The 16,145-nt window shown below is 30.8% G+C and overlaps 1 long non-coding RNA gene across 1 annotated transcript; it reads left to right on the top strand.

Annotated features, from left to right (window-relative positions):
* The first annotated feature begins 6,810 nt into the window (after window positions 1–6,810).
* Window positions 6,811–12,795, top strand: LOC139907609 (uncharacterized). Its single transcript, XR_011784324.1, has 2 exons — window positions 6,811–7,687; window positions 11,366–12,795. It is a non-coding gene; the product is annotated as an uncharacterized lncRNA (long non-coding RNA).
* Window positions 12,796–16,145: the final 3,350 nt, after the last annotated feature.

Here is a 16,145-nt window from a genome sequence, read left to right as displayed (position 1 = left end):
GCACTTCTATCCATTTTTTTGTGGGTGTCTTGTTTGTCATCAATACTATTCAAATTATAGATTAAAACACATGATTTAATTTTCTCTATTTGGTCAATTTTATTTTAAAATGTAGCATAGCTTTTATTGAGCTATAAAAGAAAGTCGTCATGACTTTGTTGTACAGTCTTTCAAATGTTCCATGGTCGTTGATTTTACAATGATTAAAGAGAAAACACATGATATCATGATCAAGAATAAAAAACTACAATTTGAACTTCTGGAACGTATAAAAGGTTTTACAACTTTTTGGGTCCTTAGCATCTAGATTCTAGAAACCATAAACAAGCAGATTGTTCTAAAATTTTTTTTTTTTTTTTGTATATTGTGTATATAAATATAGAAAATAGAAACTCAGTAAAAGCCTTTTCCAATAATCGTATTAATTATATGTAGTCCTACATGGAATATAATATATTGGTTATAATCAAATAGTATAAAAATATTATATAATTGAAGTCTAGGTTGCATTGATGTAGTTTAGACTCAATTAGAGATTACCATTAATCAGTTATATATCAATAATTTAATTAATCCGACTAGAATGATATTTACATATCTACTAGTAGTGAGGAAAATACATATACTTTGATAATTAATTAATTATTTTTTACATTTATTAAATGTACAAATGAAATCCATAACCTCAGCCAATTATTTTTCCTCAACTTTATATTAATCCAAAAAAACAAAAATTCGAACTAAATTTATATTTTGATTAAAATATAACTTTTTGAAAAATACCTACTAATTATACACAATAAATCAATAGCTGATTTTAGGTGGTTACTGCAAACAAATATTCGGAACCCATGTCCTTAAGAATTATGTAGATCAATAAAATCGATGAATCATCTTTCATAGAATTGACCCACATATTCTGAAACCTGCACTGAATGTATTAACCTATTTTAAGTTCCTTTGATTACTTAATTAGTCTACAAATATTTAAGAACATCAAGTCTAACTATAGATGTGAAGCAATGCCACCTTTAAACTAGCAAATTAAAAATTGTATTTTCTATCGACTGAAAAAGGTATTCCACATAAATCAAAAATTAGGTGTAAAACTTTCCCTTCATTTATATGATGTGTTTACACGTTCATAATTAACCCCAAGCATTTATTTCTATAATACTAAAACATAACCTTAGGAATACTAAGTCTTAGAATAATTTAAAAATACTCTGTTTAAGTTGATGTCCTTATTTTATTAGAAACTGACGACAAAAAATTGTCATTCATATATTTTCTAAGCTCCTGTATGATTAGCGCAGGTGTAGAACAAGAGCTCCCTTCAATCATTACATTTATATCCAACACTATAAATTATAATTTATGCACCAATATGTAACGGTTATTATAATAAAAATTCAAGTTCCATAACAATCAACATTGCGTTAAATCAATAAGTTCAAAAAGTAGGGATCATTTCTTCTTTAAATATTAACAATTCTTCAAAGTTGTTGATGATTATCATAAGATGAATTTATCTGGAAAACATATAAAGGTATTCAAATCATCGTTGAAGTGGCTGTAAGTAATATTTGAAACGTTCAGTTTAACCCAAATATTCATGTTCTTTATCAATATCTATTTTAGAATATATAGGCTTTTGAATATTTTGTACCTGATATCATAGTTTGAAAGAAGGGAATAAAATTTTAAATTATGATTTTTCAGCACTGAGTAAAAAATTTCAAACGTGATTGCTGAATGGCAGATAAACACCAAAAAAATGCCTCCTACAGCTATGAAAGTAGATATTAATAAGGTACATTGTTGAAATGTATTAATAAGGACATTAGAAATGAACACTGTTGTTCCTTTATGCAGAGGATGAAGAGCGAAATATCATTTATGACAGCAAATAATCTGCTGATAATTATATAAAAATTTACACTCAATTACAGAATGAACCTCTTTTAGAAGTAATTATATATATACATATATTATTTATTTTACATCATGAAATTCACAACCATATTGATATAAAATGTCCCTGAGACTTTCCCTAGAAAGCATAGAGGAATGCCAATCAAGCAAACCATTTTTTCCTTTTCTTCTCAAATTCCACTGTAAAAGCTCTCCGCCTGTTACGATGTCCTCATTTTATCCTCAATTTTTCAGACATGAGAATTTGCTAAAGAAGTATCTAAACATCTCTGGGTATCCAAACTTTGGAAAAATTTAAGGCTTTTGAGTAAATTCTCAGAGTTTGACTCAGAGATTTCCACACTATGAGTCTTTGATGAACCCAGAACTCAGAAATATTTAAAACTCTGAACCATTTCCATAACCCTCTGACTCATTTTATATTTATAAGGATGGGAAAGTCAGCTTTCTTTTATGTATCCTCCTTCTGCCTCCTTTAAGAAGAGAGACCCCTGGAAGAAAAGCGTCAAAGCTCAGAAGGAGGGGTCCTCTTCTTCTGTTATGGTTGCCTTGCAGTAACTATTCATTCAAGATTCTTTTCTCACAAAGAATGTTGGAATATTCTGAGAAATTTATAAAGAATCTGGGTCAAAAAGTTGTTTTTTTACTTATTCCAAGAGAAAGTCACCTCTGCACACACGGATATAAATATATTAAATGGGTGAATGTCTTATATGATAACAACCCAAGAAAGATCATATTTGTGCTATCTTAGAAGCCATACTCCCTCAACTTGGGAGTTCAGATTCATGTCATGAATCTATCCTACATCACATGGGAGACACAAAGTTATAGTAGCTATGACTGCTGGCTGTTGTTGGACTTTGGAGAACCTTTGCAAAATATTAACTAAACACTTTTATGCGAATCCAATAATATGAGGCTCAAGACTAATAAAATATACCAATTTCATTTTTTTTAATGCTAGAAATGCACTGCTCTAAGCCGAGAAATGCTTTAAAAAAATACATACATACAAAGAAAAATGCAGTTGTGTCTAGTAAGTTAATGCTAATACAGTAGTAACCAAAGAAGAAACACACCTAACGCGTCCGCGAAAAACTCTCCCCCCCCTTCGTCTTCCTCAGAAAATAGAGAAAGGGAGAAGAAGAAGAACTTGCACTTGAACTTCACAGAAGCCATTTTCGCGGGGCACTCAACAGAACATCGAAACAAAAGCAGAGGTAAATACTTTAATGTAGAAAACCTCTGCTAGATGTCTCTTTCTCTTGTAGTCGTCGCTGCTATTCAGATTACTATAAGAAAAAGTACTTATCTTTAGAACTCGCTTTAATTTTTCTTCTATTTATAAACACATGGCGTTTATTTTTAATGAATGAATAAAAGCTCTGTCAAATCAAAGATAAAGATTTAAATTTTTTTTAAGTAAGCTCTGACTTTATTTATATATAGTTGTATTTGTGTATGATTTCAAGGCGACCTCTATAGTGTGATAACAAAAGCTTTTATTTCAATTATAACATTTGAAAACATTTTATTACAGAATTCAAAAATAATTGTTATTAAATATTGATGGAATAACTTAGGATCATTGAGTCAATCCTTTTGAAATTATTTGTTAGTGGAAATTTGTTTATAAATAGTAACATTCCTATTGTAATCAAAACACGCAATTTTAAATTTTTAAACAAAAAATTAAATTTAGATCCCCATAGACTTATTTTATTTTACAAAAATATGTATGTACATATTTATATCATACATTGTGAAACCACAAAGAGACTATTAATAATTTTAGAATGAAACAGATGAACTGGATTATATTTATTTATATATATATATTTTTTGGTTAATCAGTTTTTATATAGTTAATTTATTATAAGCGTTTTATCTTGTGAAAATTCTTGGAAAACAATCCTTAAAATGATTACCACAGGGAACGAGTAAATCTAATTATATTCAATTAAAAAAACCCATCAATTTTGAGATATTTACATAAATGTAATAGTCTGATATAATATTTTCCTTCCATTGTCAACACAACCTTTTCCGCATTATAACTATCTTATTAAATCTCAACTCTTTATTTTACAGAATAATAGCAAATTAAAATGTATTTTTTTCCTTAGTCCACAATTTTATATTTATAAAAATATTGGTCAGATAACTGAATTATGATTTTAATATAAATATTATATACCTACCCAAAAATAAATGTTAAAATATTTTGATCAAAATGCTTTGAGTCCACAAAATTATTTTTTATGCTTCAGTAGATCACAAAAGAATAATTCCACATCACTACAGCCATTGTAATTTAAATTTTTAGATCATTTTGGTTATTGGTATGTGGTACATAATATTCTCATTTATGGAAGTAAAAAATAACAAAATACTTGATCGTTGATATTGAAAATATACCTAAATATATATTGTATAATACAAATACCAATGGAATCTTTTTATCTGTCTCCTTGACATAGATCATTATCAATTGTAATCAATGATTATAAATATAAAAATTTATGACAAATGGCGCGATTTTTTATACTTCATTTGTCCTAGAATATATTTTTAATTATCATAGATGAAAATGTATATTTATGGATTCTATGTACTCCCGTATAAAGAAAAGATTTAGCATAGAGATTTATTTGTATATAAAACGTTGTTCGTATTAGACTACAAATGTGGTTCATCAAAATAAAAACAATTTTGAACAAAAATCAAGAAATGAGAAAATTCCGATTTATTTTTTTACTTTATACATACATACACCCCAAAATTTAGTAGATATATTTGAGTGAGTACATAATTTGGGGGATAAGTTAAGATGCCCAATAATTTTAACTATAGTTTAGAACGGTAATTTTATTTAAGATACTAATATTCGCATCAATCCTATGGGTTCTTTCAAATAAAATCTATACACTTCTTATTATTTTATTGTGTTTATCAATTTTGTCTACTTTGTAAAACATTCAAACACTTAATAAGAAAAAATTGTTGATAAAAATTGAAGAAGAAACGTCGAAGAATACAGGTGTAGTGTGCACTCTCAATTTTGTGAAAAATGATTCTAACTTGCATTTGTGTTGACGGGTAACATATGTATTTTGTCGATTTAATACTATGTACATATAATATGTAAGTCTTTTTTTTTCTTCTTATTCTGTGGTAGACGATGAGGGCTGAAACATCTATATGCATTACTTTCAGACAATTCCATCTACGACGCACCATGTTCCATTCATATTATATACGAATAAATATAATATCATCTAAATAAACGTTCTGAAAAATAACATTACATGATCTTGCCTACCTTGATTTTAAACTTATAAAACTCTGGATAAGAGGATCTTGATGTAGTGATCCTCGTCATATCTGGCATAAAATAAATGTACCATATGGCTGCTACAAAAAAGGATTCTAGCGTGCAGGCCGGAAGCACATGTCTGAGTAAAATGTGTATGTACGACAAAATGAATTGATCTATTTTGTACAAATACGGCACCGGAAATATTCGTATTTTGCTATAAAATAAATATAGCTCTATCCTTTGATTTTTAACAAGTGAAGCCATGAGTTTATTTAAAGTAGTTATTCGATTGATTTTTTGTAGTAAAACCCCATGAATTAACTATGTAAACAACAAATAAAATTGAATTCATACATAATTTTGTAGTGTAAAAGTAATATTAATTTTAACCATATTTTCCGTTTTGCAATTATCCATTTTTGCGTGATATGTTTTGATAATACAAGAGAGGTTATGTAATGAATTATTCATCAATCATTTTTAATTAGGTCATCGGCAGCTACATACAAATTAGCAAAATAGCTATTAACATATTATACTCCAAATATATGTTTTTCTCCTATTGAGAAAGAGTCAAGACAAGAAAAAAATATATATTCATTCATGATTAAGAAAACTCGAGTTATTTAATCCTTACACAATTGAACGCTGTCTATAACTACAGAAAAATGCCGTTTTCCCTGTTAAAATTTAATAAAGTATGCAAGAGAAGTTAGGTAAAAAATAATATTGGCATATTTTCTTATTGTAACCTATAAAAAATGCTGGCCTTGTGTTTCAAGAAATGAATGATGCATATTTTCTTTAGTAAACTAATGTCAATTTTGGCTTCTTTTTAAATTAGACATATTTAAAGAAATGAAGAGACTCGTTTTAAATACAGCATGACCGACCATATTGAGAATATATAGAAGCACAAAATGGTACATTTTTTGTATCATTGTCACAAGGAATGTCAAGGGTATCTAGTTCAAATTAAATGACCTTGTATTTGTGTGTATATTTGAAGAGACAAGCAAGGTTGACAAGAAATCATGGAGTTTATCACTTATAGTGTGTATATCAATAGATTTTTTGCAAATAAAAATACATAAAATATCCTATTTGTGTTTAGCAGTAGATCTGTAGGTACATGTGTGGCAAAAATAAAACAAGAGGGAGAAAGAGAGAAAAAAACACCCGTTGTAACTGTAAATTAAAAACTGCTTTAAATCATCAAGGCATGGGGTAACCATTCAAAGAAAAAATATATTTTAATATAGTCAAATAACTAATCAGTTATCATGAATGACATTCTTCGTTTGTGATGTACATTGTTTTATGTTTTTTGTGCTTTTAAAAATGATTAAGCAAAATTTTTGAGCTTAGAAAATCATTATGTTCTTTATTCTTTTTCAACTTTAGTGCAGAGGGATCAAATGATGAAGACTCGAAGGTGTCAATTCAAATCTCAACAGTGTACCCTCATTCTTTTAGATATCAAATAATAGTCAGGAAATCATCGACCCCACAACATAAATACAGCAAACTATTTATTCACTATACATACTACAGCGACTATAAAACATCGTAGTACTACAACAATGCTTTTTTTCGGCCGGTATAGAATTATTTAATCGTCCTGGCATGACTCTAGTGTATTTACGAGCGCCATTTTTTCTGTCAATATATTTTTTTTCGCGCGTTCTTTATCCGGCCATAGTTGTTAGGGGCAGAAGGCAGAAGAAAGTTTGGCTTGGATCCTTTAAACCCCCTTTTTATGATGATGTTCAAGGTATACAAAGGATATAAATTTGAAATTAGCGACCTCTATAAGTGTAGTCTAATGATATAATATGTAAGTTTTGGATATTTTATGGACACAATGTGTATGATTTAATTTTGATATTGAGTGTAATACAAAGTTAAAATACTAGGCTGTGTGGCTAAATAATGATCTATATACGTTAGAGGGCGCTTTTGTAAAAAGTTCTTTGCGCTTTAAATAGTAGAATGGCTACGAGGCAGGCGTGTTTGGGAATAAAAAAGAAAAAGAAAACGACGTGACGCGTCACGTTGTACTACGAAATGGGGCGGGAAATTCTATCAGGGAAGGAGAGGAAAGAAAGAAAGGAGAAAAGAAGAAGAAGAAAAAAAAAACAAAAAGGAAAAAAAAAGCGTCGCCGCCATCATCTTATTCTATATGAGCTCAGTAGTTGTTTCTCTGGCTGGTTCCATAAGGGGCATTCTTTTTTTCCTCTTCCTCTTATTTTTTTCTTCCTTCTTCAGTGACCAAAGGAATTTTCCCCAAGTTTTTTTGTATAATAAGTCGAGGATGGACTGTTTTCAAAAGATTGAGAAAATCGGAGAAGGGACTTATGGTGTTGTCTATAAAGCGAAAGATAAAGTGACGAATCAGTTCGTGGCTTTGAAGAAGATCCGCCTGGAAACGTGAGTTCTCATCCTCAAATCTCAGCCTGTTGTTGTTCTTTCCTCGCTCCGTCTCTTGAGCGCCCCTCTTTTCCTTCTCTCCTTCTCTTGAATCTGGATTCCTTCTCCTTCCGAGGTGTGTGAGAATGGATCGACTCTTTTTATTTACTGATTATTCCCGACCCCTAGTAGTGAGGACATTGCCGCAGCTGCTCTGATCCAAGGGGAAGAGACTCTGCTGGAATGGGTAACTTCCCCTGGACGTGTGCTAGTGACCCAATGCAGCTATCGGTCATCCCCTTCCGCCCATTTTTTCATGGGTAGGACATTTTTTTTTGTTCCTCCACCCCGTAGCAAATAATAATACATTTTTGCCCATCCTTTTTTGGCGCTCGCTCGCACACACAGATTTTCATGAATGTTAATTTCTGTGAAAAGTCTTTCCTACAGAAATAATAATAATAAGAAATAAGTAATAATAAAAAACTACAAAACTTCTTCCCCCCTCCCGTTGTACAGCGCGTCTCCAAGCGCGTGTTCCCCCCCTCCCTAGAAAACTTTTTTTCCTTCCTTCTTCTGGATCCTCCGATCTAGGAACTTACACTGTGGTATGTTCGAACACTTTTGTATCACAGTGAGAGTTACCTTGTTCGAAGGAGAATCAAATCTCTCAACTTCTTCGCTCTTTCGTCATCATCATCATCAATCATAATATAGGTCTATCAATCATGAAATCACTCTGCATTTGAGGCTCAGGGACTTCGTGCCTGTGATGTGTGGTTGTTACTCTTTTGCAAATACGTTCTCAATCCAATATGTTGTGTGTATTTAAAACAATTCTATTTTTTTGGGAAGTTTCATATCACAGTACGAGTTACCTACGCCTTGTGTTAGTATCCATCACAGTATTTCTATTAACAACTCTTACTTCTTAACTACTTACTTATTAGCTATTACAATAACATTCATTATTATTATTATTATTATTTCAATTGCTTACTATTATTAAAATGTATTTCTAATAAAAAAATGATATGAAAATATATTTTATTATATTAAGATGAATCATTTCCTGTTATTTTTCTTTCTATCCATATTGGGGGAGAGGAAGAGGGAGGGGGGGGGGGTCGAAGAAGAAATTTTATATATGTAAAATGAGTCATTATAATACATACAACTTTAAATTGCGCATGCGCAGTTCCCCTCTGCTCGAGCGTCATTCTCCTGTAGCTGAAGGGGAGGGAGAAAAAGGGAAAGCCGAGCTGTTCTTGTTTTCCCCTACATGCAAACACAATATCGATCTCTTTATTACGACGTTTTTTATTAAATAAACGACGCTCTCCCCTGCGTCATACGCATTATATGTGGATGCGAGTATGTTTAACATTACGTCCGTTAGATGTCCATAGTGTAAAACATACAATTTTTATGGTCTCACTGGTGAGAGAGGATAAAGAGAGCTGCGGCTTTCTCTTTTATATATAAGAACGATTTATCTCTCTCCGTTATATGAAGAGAGAGAGAGAGAGGGGAACTTACTCCTTTGAGAAGGCGTCTTCTATTGAGGAAGCTTTCTGGACCCTTTCATAATTTCTTTTCTTGGTGGCTCTCTCTTTCTCTCCGTTGCTTCTTCTTCTCTCATAGTACTTTAGTGACAGCGGACGATACGACGATGATGGCGGGCTCTCTTTTTCTCTTGTAATCCCGGCGATCCCATGTTACTTGTAATAAGATTTTCAAAGGGACATAATGTTTTGTCTTACAGACGAGAAAAAGGGATTTTTTTGAAAAAGAGATATAGTATTACATAGTCGCTCATTGCGACGACTACAAAAAAATACCAGCAATAAAAAAAGAAAAAAAAACAACTCAAGTTATGCTTTAAAAACTCTTTGGTGCTTTCATTCATTCATTGTATGTATATTTATCCTCATCACTAACAGTTTCTTTGTTATACCTACAACAAGAGCAAACAATCAACCCTTGTAATGGCTTTCGTTACTACAACGGATTTAAGATAAGTACAAATAGTATGCATGTTAGTTGTTAGTCTTCTTATGTAATTATTTTTATCTTTCAATACGATATACACACATCTATATGTACATACACACATACCTACATTCACGAGCTAATATATTATTGCTCAACAAGTATACGATATTATTAAAGATATTTTTATCGATTTTCCCCTTGTTCGCAAACACAATGGTGTCTGTGTCTGACTGTCTTCCCTTCTTTTCTTTTACCTTATTCTTCCCTCCCCTTTCCACACTCACGCACTTTGTGAAAGAAGAATAAGAGGATGATGACTCATAGCCACATCATTATCATCAACAATACAATCTTAATAATAAGAAAGCATAGGTAGATGTCTCCATTCTCAATGATGATGAACACTCAACCTCTTTTTATTTGTATTACACAGTCAGGCACAGTGATTGCTGGTGACACTACTTAATATAAGTTCCAAATTGAATCCCTCCCATTCAAAAAATGTGCATATGGATGTGTGTCAGTTGAAAAGCAATCAAATAATAAAGATTTTTTTTTGCATGCATAGATCCGTGAGTGATTGATTTCCTAGGGGTGTGCATTCTTTTCTTGTACTTGCACTATATATATCTCTCTTTCTCTCGTTCTGTGAGATTCCCCCGCTGGCTTCACGGGGTGATTTACGAAATCCTTGTTGCAAACTTTGTAGCACCACGTGATTCAGCTTGGGCGTCCATGTTTAATAACAACATTTACCACCATCATTACGGTCATCGTCGTGAATGCAGTATAAGGATATGAAGAAATCTTCTTCCCCCTCCTCTTCCCTAATCAATCAAATAGAAAGGAAAGCTGTTTAGTATTTCAGCAAACCAGAAGGAAATCGTCTTTCGTGCCTCTTTCCTTCATAACTCACACCCCATGAATCATAAGTAAGCACTACCTTAAACCCATTCTGTTAATCACGTAAGTAAGCCATCCATATCAAGAGAAGGAAAAGATTTGGCAAAGAGGATGTAGTTCATCTGTCCATGAATTTACTTTATTTGTGCTTTGAGCTACTTATTTATATGTTTATACAGTAATATCCCAAATAATCCAAGTGTTTGGTTCCGCGGACACAAGACGTGGGTCATCCCTTTGCAAACTCGCATATATTCTTTTTGTATCTAAATGCTGCATTTTTATTATTAACAAGGTCCTAAAAAGAAAAGTTGTAGCCATGCGAAACTTGGACTATACGGGGTATTGTTCTATCACCTTACTTTTAAGTGCATCTTTGAGAAACTTTCCATTTAGTACATTTTAATTCATTTACTAAAGGAAATTCTTTTAATATAATAACAAACCTCTATTATCATATGATGTACCTATGTATTTTTAATGGCAACAACAAGTGAATTCACACATTATTGCATTTCGTTGTACTTGTGTCAGTCTCAATGAAACCTCGCAAATGAGGATGTTATTTTTATATTATGTGAAATGGCTTCCCTACATAATTGGTTTGCATATAGTATATATATATTATAAAGAGACAACCAAAGGCATTTGAACAGACTTCCCTCCTTCCTTATACATAATGATTTACATAGGTATTTATCTTAATTAAATTATTATTATTTTTTTGCTATTATTATTTTTTTTAAAGTCGTTTTCTTCCTTTATAATTTTTTTATAATTTATTGTTTTCTTTTCTTTCAGGTAAGCTATTCATTTTCATAAATAATTTCCCCTTCTTTTAAAATATATGTACTACACACATTGTTTCGGTCCACAAAACGACTTACATTAATTCTATTATTATTACTGCTTATGTATTAAAGAAGACTTATTCAAGACAAATGGCTCTCTCTTTTTAGTTTTATCCCTTTTGAGGAGATGTAAATGTTAATGGAAGTTCGATATTATTTTTAAAATTAATCTTCTTCTACTTCAATGATATTGAGCAGCATTGTTCTTTCCTTTTTTTTTTTCATTGTTAGTTTGTTCTTAAATTAATGATTACCACCAGATGTGTTGTAGCTCTATCGGTTTTCTCTCCTCCCTCTCTCCCTCTTCTTCATGTATAAATTCAATAATGCTAATATTATGATGGCCGTTCATCGATGGCTCAGAAATGTGGTGCGTCAACATGAAACAAAATTGAACAATAATCAAGAACATAAGAAGAATAAATTTCAATTTATTATATAACATACACACCAATATTTTAGACATATTTGAGTCAGTAATAGCTTTTGTATTAAGAATTGCGGGATTAGATACCGCGTCTGAGCTGTGGCTTAGAATCTTTATTGCTCTTAAGATGCTTATATTGACTGCGATATGGCCGCTTTCAATAATAAAATATCTCAATTTCTCATTCTTTTATTGTGGCAATCAATTTTGCATACTTTAAGTGCAACTTGCGGCACTCCCAAAGGTCTACAAAGAATAATTTAATCATAGAAATTGAAGAATATTTGTCGAAGAATATAAATTATGTCCACACTCAATTTTGATAAAACTCTTTTTTCCTTGCTTTTGTGTTGACGAGCCACAAATACTGGAGTTATATTCTACTACATTTATTTACAATGTGTCTTTTGGTAGGAGGTTCTTTTGCACATACTCTACATATATTATGTAAATCTAATATGTTTGATATTAATTATTCTTTATTTAATTGATTCTCTTAAATTCAGTTCCTCCCAGTTTATAGGTTTCTAATTTATATTCAAAGTTTAAATATGCATAAATAAACGAGGCTCGTTATTGGAAAATCATATTAATAAGTAATTGTATTGGTTTTTTTCTACGTTTGTACCATGCTCTCTAATATCCATTATTACATTTTTATTATTATTTCGTGCTTCTTTCATGACCTATTCTGTTCAATCTCTGGAGGTATCCTAATTAGTATAGTATGTATAAACGTACAACATTAAATCCCAAAGTAGTCACTAAGGGCTTCATGAAATTGCTTTCTCATATAGATATATACACTTATATTTCTCTTGTTCGTTTCTTCAATCTCTAAATTCCAAATATCATTTGAGGAGGTCCACTTTTTTATTATTCAAATATAATTTGTGATTGTCACGATGCTGTAGGTCCTATTATTATAATATAATAAATGAAAGGCTTTCCAATTTATGATGATTTATTTATGATTGATAAGTTGAACATTGCTCACACAGAGTCCTAGTGCTCCATTTATAATTTATTAAAATAATAAATACCATCTTAGGAGAGAAGTTTTTTTTTGGCGAACTAATATCTATTTTGTTCAATTTTACATATTTTTTGCTATTGTCTATTAACTATTTCATCACGTATTATTTTACTCAATCTTTCCATTTTTTGGAGAATATTTTAAATATTATTTGATATACAGCTACAAAATTCGCTGAAAGAAAAAAATCTGAGCTCTGATGGTGTGTATGTATATATTAGATTGAGAACCCCATGTAATAAAAGACACCCCAGATTCGTTAGGAATATATAATTTTTCTATAAACACTCTTTGTATAAAGAAACTTTTTTTGTATTCCCCAACTTCTTGAACCTCAGTTCCAGATGACTCCTTAGCTTAGATGACTCATCTCCTCACGCCCATTATGTACCTTCACATATCCTGGTTAGTACATTGGGTCATTGATTTAATTAAGAGAATACTTTATTTATTTTATTTGCAAAACAATCAGTATTTGCGAATAAGTAGTGGCTCCTAAAGGCATATTTATACAATGATTAATTAATCAATCCATCCTTTTTTTTAAAACTAAAATACACAGTCCTTGACTCAATCCCCCTTATTTTTAATGAGTTGCATTTCAATATTATTAGCCATAATTAGTGTTGTAGCCACCCTTATTTCAGTTCAGTCTTGGTTCGGTCTAGCTTAGTCCTAAAAAGTTATGAAGTTCAGTACTTGATGACGTCACTCAACTTTATATCTTCATTGTTTAATTAGTTTTAGTCTTAAGGACTGGTGCTAAAGACTGATAGAACCGGTTCTAAGACTGAACTGTACCAAATAAATAAGGACCAACACAACACTAGCATATGTTGATTAATTATGTCCCAAGCTGTGATTTCATTTTCTCTACCTTTCTTGACTAATTCATTATTCAGGATGATAAAGGCACTTTGTGTGTACATTTTGTTGGTTGGTTGATTGGTGAGGGAGAGAGAGAGAGAGAGAGAGAGGAGGAGGGAAAAAGAAGAGAAAGCACGACATTATTTTTTTAAACATGTATTTTGTATGGTTATATATATATATATATTTGAAGTGATGCCAAGAAAATATTGATAACTTTAATAGGGAATTCTAAAATACCTTTAAAATTCCCTGTCAAATACTACATACATAGATATAAAAATAGATGAATGTTCAATCATATGGAAAATATATTCCTATTTCACTTTTTAAGAGGTACAAAGGTGGTACATCAATTTTTTTGTTAATTGTGGTTGATGTGACTCCCCTTGTTACTTGCTGTTATTTGGAATATTGTTTCTTCTTGGAAAATAATTTATTTTGAAAATTGTTTAGTTCTCTAGCTATTAAAAAACACACAATCTAATCAAAAAAATCATTACTTTCTCACCTCTTAACGTTTATCGAATATAAATGTATATTCGATTTTTGTGATCTTTGAAGGATTTCTAGTTGTGTTATAATCCTACATTCGATGATGTATTATATTATTGCTTACTAATATTTTATTAAAGGTGCATTTGTATATGATATCCCATTTTTTTCATAGAAATAATAAGTTGGCCAATATATTATTTATATACAGATATAGACACAACGAGGGATCATTAAGAAATTGTATTCCTGTCCTTTATAAAACAGAGCATAACTATAGTATAACTTAATAGTTTGTTTTTTTGTAAAAAACAGTACATTATGAAATAGACATGCCGTATCAAGTGAAACGTGAGAATCGACAGCTGACACAAAATACATAGGGTATTTTTTTAACGAGGTAACGCACTGCTATTACCACCATATATGTAGATCTTGAATGAAGATGTTATTAATTTCTCCCCTCAATATCAACTACTCCTATGTATTTTTTTGTCAACTATCAATTAGTCTACTCATGGTTATGGCCAATTTTCTGATTTTGGATCTATTAAACTCAGATTAAATCTTGTCAAGCAGTGAACATATTTCTATATACTATTAAAAATGAAGGAATCCAACAGTTTGGTAAAATGACGTAAATAATCTGCATACTACCATATTATTTTGGGACTAGTAAAGGAAAGGTTGAGTGATATACTTAATATTGTTATTTGTTCAGTGGAAGTTTTTGTATTTTCATGGATGTAACTTATTTTGTGATATGTTCAGATGAGTTATTTGTTAAAAAAGTCTGAAATAATTATCTACTAAGTTTCAAATTCCACTCCCAAAAAAATTCTAGACTGAAAATTGATATAAGAAGTAAATTCTCAACAACTGTTACCTATTAAAAACTATTATAATACCGTCAACTAACAATAAAGTGTTTCTAGAATATTCCTACACTTAGTCTAAACTGATTTATTGTCGTAATAAGAATCTCTAATCATTGTTAAATACTCTAGTGTATCTCACTTCTACTTAAGATTCTTTTATCCATTATATTATTATTATATGATTAGTTGACGGTGTTATTAGAGTTGTTGATAGGTAACCAATAGAATTGTATAAGATATGATCTTAAAGGGTGAAATTAATTTTTTTCTATAGTACAAAAAGAGTTTCTTAGATTCTAGTAATGCGAAAGTTGACTTTTAACCCGCGAGTTGGATTGTATATTTCCCAATTATACAAACCCTATCTTCACAAAAATTAGTTTTTGTTAATTTCTTACTAATGAGATATTTTGTACGGATCGGATGGGGTTACAGAATTAACGTGCGAGCTCTAAAATACAACTGTATCACTATTTGTGATAATTTAAAAAATGAAAAACATGAGATAGGATCAAACCTAAAACCAAGTGGCGAAACGGAGATACATATCTATTTTATATAGATTTCTGTAGTTGGCAATCTGACCAATATTTTATTTTATTTTATAAAGGTCTTATAAGTATTCTTTAATTGTTGAGGGTAGACCATCGAAGTATTTAATGAATGGGCCATGAGAAATGGAGAATAACACTGAGGATTTGTTGGAGAGTTAGAAGAGTAAGTTCTTCTTGGATTCTGAGTAAAATTGAGGATCGATATTGGAGTAATTCCTGCTTATGTCTTTGCTAGATTTGTGTAGATTTATTTCCTGTCATAGCTGCCCGCAGCTAATCTATTATAACGTCATGACAGCTAAGCTGCTCACCTCCAAAATACTCTTCAAATCGTGATGTTGATCATGTCATTTTTTGGTTTCTTTTATTTTTACATACAGGTAGGTCATATTTTATACAACTTTTGTTATCGATAAATTTACTCTATTTCTTATCATTTTATTGATGATTTCATTCTTATTGTATCTCCTGTC

Source organism: Lepeophtheirus salmonis, chromosome 1 (assembly GCF_016086655.4).
Source record: "Lepeophtheirus salmonis chromosome 1, UVic_Lsal_1.4, whole genome shotgun sequence".
Classification (NCBI taxonomy): domain Eukaryota; kingdom Metazoa; phylum Arthropoda; class Copepoda; order Siphonostomatoida; family Caligidae; genus Lepeophtheirus; species Lepeophtheirus salmonis.
This window is presented reverse-complemented; position numbering and strand designations above follow the sequence as displayed.